Here is a 5,108-nt window from a genome sequence, read left to right on the forward strand (position 1 = left end):
CTGAGCTTCAGGTCCCTCACCTGTAACATGGAGATAAGCCAACCTACATTGAATGGCAGTTATGCAAATGAGCAAGTTACTGACAGTCACGAGGAAGTCAAAAATAAAAGCAGTATCATCATCATCTACACGTAAAAATGTCCTTCCAAAGATCACCAATGAAGATCTATCTTGTTTAAAAACGTAAATTTGCATTTGTCTTTGAAATAAACCCACTGACAATTATTTTTAAAATATTCTGAGTTGGAGTGTCACAGAAGTGTAAAAGATATGATTAGTATGCCTTCTTCAACATTTTTTACTATTTTTAGGTGACAATGACATAACAAAATCAGCCATTTTAAAGTGAATACGGCACTGAGTCCATTCACGATGTTGTGCAACCCACTCTATCAAGCTCAAAAACATTTTCCTCACCACAGAGGACGTGTCATGCCCACTAAGCAGCTGCCCCCCGCCCGCCGCTGACGCCACTTCCCAGGGCCATGGCGACCACAACCTGCTTTCTAGCTCCATTCATCTACCTGTTCTGATACTTCGTGTGAATGACACAGAGTCCATGACCCTTTGTGTCTGATTTCTCTCACAGAGTGTAATGTTTTCAAGGGTCATCCGGGTTTATCAGTATTCATTAATTTTTCTGGTTGGATAATATTCCAATGTGAAAAAACACCGTAATTTGTCCATTCACCCACCGGTGGACATGTGGGCAATTATAAATAGTGCTGCATGAACATGGGTGGATGCCTATCTGCCTGAATCCCTGTTTTCGATTCTAAAGGCATCTGGAAATGTCTCAATCCGCCTTGATTTGTGAATGAGAGGTTTACGGACATCCAATGTTTGGTGGACCATTTTTTTCTTTTCCTATCTTAATGATGTCACCCCACTTCCTTCTAACCTCCAGCGTTTCTGACTCAAGAGCCCTTCCTTGTGTGTTTCTCTCTTGCTGCTTTCAGAATATCCTCTTGGTCCTCGGGTTTCAACAGTTTGATTGTCATGTGTCTCAGTGCGGATCTCCTTGCATTTATCCTTCTAGGGATTCACTGATTTTCCCGAGTACGTAGTCATGTCTTTCATCAAATTTGGGAAGTTAATGGCTACTACTCTCTACAACATTCTCTCCACCCTTTCTCCCTTCCAAGATGCCCAGTGTGTGCACATGTAGTACACTTGGCACCACCCAAAAGTCCCTTAGGACCTGCTTATTTTCCTTCACTCTTCCTTCTGCTTCTGAGAACAGGTAATTCCACTTGAAATTATCTAGTTATTGAAATGACCTAGGTTCAAGGTCACTGATTCCTTCTTCTGCCAGCTCAACTCTGCTACTGAAACTCTCCAGTGAGTTTTTCCTTTAATTTATTGTACTTTTCAGCACCAGAATTTTTGCTTTTTCCTTCTTTTATAATTTCTATACCTTTATTGGTATTCTGTATGTTAATACATCATTTTTCGGGGTGCCTGGGTGGCTCAGTCGTTAAGTGTGTCTGCCTTCGTTTCAGGTCATGATCCCAGGGGTCCTGGGATCGAACTCCACACCTCGGGCTCCCTGCTCAGCGGGAAGCCTGCGGCTCCCTCTCCCTTTGACCCTCCCCCTGCTTATGTTCCTTCTCTCGGTGTGTCTCTCTCTGTCAAAGAAAGAAATATAATCTTAAAAAAACAAAACAAAACAAAAAAACCCATCATTTTTCCTAATCCTGTCAGTGTTTTTCAGTTGTTTCCTTTAGCTCCTTGGACAGACTTAAGGCAGCTGATCCAGACTTTGTCTCCTAAGTCCAGAATCTGGGCTTCTGCAGGGACGGTTTCTGTTCATTTCCTCTGTGACTAGGCCACATGGTTTCTCTGCATGTTCTGTAATTTTTTTGTGGAAACCTGTACACTCTGACTATTATAATCTGGTAACTCAGGAAATCCGGCACTTCCCCCTCTTCTGGGTTTGTTTTGTTGTTTGGTATATGCTGCAGCCATGCACGTAGAGTGACTTTTGTAGACTCATTTTGTCAAGTGTGTATTCTTTGTCATGTATGGAGAGAAGTCTTTCAGCCAGTGTTTTGGAAAGGATTTCCTTGCATGGGGAGGGGGCGAGACTAAGAAAGGGAAGGATGGTGGGAGGGAAGCAGGAAAGCGTTGCGAGGGGGGAGGAACGAAGGGAGGGAGAAAGGGAGACCAACCTCTCCCGATCGCCGCAGACTGCCTCTGTGCCGGGGACGCCAACACAGAGCCAGGCTGCCTAGAACTCAGCCGGAGCTTTCACCTCTGCTTGCACTGAGCCTAGAGACTGGCCAGAGGCAAAACGCTTTCTCGGGGTCTTTTCTGAGTGTGATCTAGGGCTGGCCTTGGACGTGAATTTCAAAACTCCCCAGTAAACACGGGCACTTTTACATGCCCCAATTTTCCAAAGAAGTCCCCTCTCCAGCTTCCTCGGCTTGGCATGTGACCCTCTATTCTGTGTGTCGACTGTCAATGCTGGCCCCAAGCTACCGCTGCCTCTCCTCAGCCTGACATGGGCTTGAGAAATGCCCACCGGCTTTTGGCTCCTCTGTCCTGAGTGACATCCATGTTAGATGAAAGAAAGACATCCTGAGTCCGTCCTTCATGTGTCCCTGACAGGTTGGACAGACAGACACAATTCTCTGCAAGTAAGTTTGGCTCTACTCCCTTCAGAGCAGGGTCCAGAGTCCCCAGTCAAGAATGTGGGCTGCATTCCTTATGGCAGGAGCTTGGCTTTTCCGTGCTTCTGTGGAAGAAAGGAAGGGCATGCAGGACTGCCTCCTCTGCCAGTTTCTCAGATGCCACCATACCATTTAGTTCTGAATGATACAATTAATACACAGAAACAAATCTCTACACAGTCCAAATACCACAGTTAAAAACAATTTAAAAAATAAGCCAGGATCTGTATTATATTCTAAAAAAGACATACCAGGGTTACACCTAATTTGCCTGGCCATTCTGGGGACTCTCTTTTCCAAAACGCAAGCATACCTCTTTTCTACAACACACCTAACCTCTATCATGCCACAGCTTTAAGCATCAAAGCTTCTTAATAGTTAATCATTCAACTTAACCTCAAAAGAATAGTCTTTTCAATAAACGGTACTGGGACAACTGGATACTCACATGCAAAGGAATGGGAACCCCTATCACATACCATACACAAAATATGAAATGAAAGTGGATCACACATCTGAATGTCAGAGCTAAAACTATAAAATCCCTGGAAGAAAATAGAGAAGTAAATCCTGGTGACCTCGGGTTGGTAAACTGTTTCTTAGCTCCAATGCCAAAGGCAAAAGCAACAGAAGAAAACACAGATGAGTTGGACATCATAACATGAAAACTCTGTGCATCAGAGGATACCGAGAAGAAGAAAACACACGCCACAGAACGAGACAAAATATTTCCAAACCATGTGTTGACAAGAGACTTAAATCCAGATTGTATAAAGAATGCTTACAAGTCAATAATTAAAAAACAATTCATCCAGTTAAAACAGTAAGCCCGGGGACGGGTGAGCCTGGGGATGGGTATTTACGAGGGCACGTTCTGCATGGAGCACTGGGTGTTGTAGGCAAACAGTGAATCGTGGAACCTACATCAAAAACCAATGATGTAATGGATGGTGACTAACATAACACAGTAAAATAAAATTAAAAAAAAAAAAAGGTGGTATCTTAAAAGAGGTACACACAATGAGGAAAAAAAAAACAGTAAGCAAAAAATCTGAATAAACATCTCTCCAAAGACATACAATCACCTAATAAGCAGATGGAAAGATGCTCAATAGCACTAGTCGTCGGGGAAAGACAAATTAAGCCACAGTGAGATACCACTTCACACCCGACAGGACGGCCACAATAAAGAAGACAGACAGTAACAGTGCCCGTGAGGATGTGGAGAAACTGGAATCTCCACACACTGCCGGTGAGAATGCAAAATGGGGTAGCCAATTAGGAAAACAGCTTGGCAGTTTATCAAAAACATAGTTACCATATAATCCAGCAATTTCACTTCTAGGTATATTTACAAAAGAAATAAAACAATGTTCACACAAAAACACTCACATACGGACATTCGCAGCAGCATTATTTACAACAGCCTAGAGTGGAAACAAACCAAACGTCCGTCTACAGATGAATCGGTGAACACAACGCGGAATACCACAGAGTGGAATAGTATTTGGCAACAAACAGAAATAAAGCCTGACAGGTGCCACAACACCGACGAACCTTGAACACAGAATGCCAAGTGAAAGAAGCCTGTGACAAAAGCCCACATACTGCACGATTCCACTTCTGTGACCTGTCCTAAGAGGCAAATCCACGGAGACAGAAAGCAGACTGGGGGCTGCCTGGGCCTGGAAGAGGGTCAGAAGGGGCAAGAATGGGATGATGGCTAATACATTCAGTTTCTTTCTAGAATGTTAAAAATGTTCCAAAATTAGGGGCGCCTGGGTGGCTCAGTTGGTTGGGCGGCTGCCTTCAGCTCAGGTCATGATCCTGGGGTCCTGGGATCAAGCCCCACGTCCAGCTCCCTGCTCAGCAGACAGCCTGCTTCTCCCTCTCCCTCTGCCTGCCACTCTGCCTACTTGTGCTCTCTGTCGAATAAATAAAATCTTTAAAAAAAAAAAAAAAAGGTTCCAAAATTAGATGGTGCTAATAGTTTCATAACTCTGTGAACATACCCAAAACCACTGAACTGTATACTTTAAATGGATAAACTTCATGTTATATGAAATATATCCCAATAAGCTACAGAAATATTTTTTGGAGAATTATTTCAAATAAATAAATTCAGTGTACAAATGTCCACATGTAAAAAGAAGATACAAACTCCATTTTAAACCTCATTTTATAAACAGGCTTCCAAGTTATCATGAATACTTGTCTAGCTCTTCAGTGCCCTCCTTCACTGTCCCTCGCTGAGGTAATCACTGTCATGGTGTCACTTTCCAACAGGCATAATGCCCGCCTATAATGGCTTCTCCCACACTCCTCTACACATCGCTTCTTCTCCACTGGGACTGGGAGACCAAATAAACAAGCTCCTTAACAACATAAAATTAGGGAAGGGTTAAAGCCCTGAATGAAGGGAAGGAGAAATGGGCA

The 5,108-nt window shown here is 43.4% G+C and overlaps 1 long non-coding RNA gene across 1 annotated transcript; it reads right to left on the reverse strand.

Annotated features, from left to right (window-relative positions):
- Positions 1–280: 280 nt before the first annotated feature.
- On the reverse strand, positions 281–5,043 carry LOC141372241 (uncharacterized). Its single transcript, XR_012377515.1, has 2 exons — positions 4,884–5,043; positions 281–4,615 (listed from the first exon to the last, which is right to left on the reverse strand). It is a non-coding gene; the product is annotated as an uncharacterized lncRNA (long non-coding RNA).
- Positions 5,044–5,108: the final 65 nt, after the last annotated feature.

This window comes from Callorhinus ursinus, unplaced genomic scaffold (assembly GCF_003265705.2).
Source record: "Callorhinus ursinus isolate GAN/ISIS: 27379988/994484 unplaced genomic scaffold, GSC_fseal_2.0 scaffold3630, whole genome shotgun sequence".
NCBI lineage: Eukaryota > Metazoa > Chordata > Mammalia > Carnivora > Otariidae > Callorhinus > Callorhinus ursinus.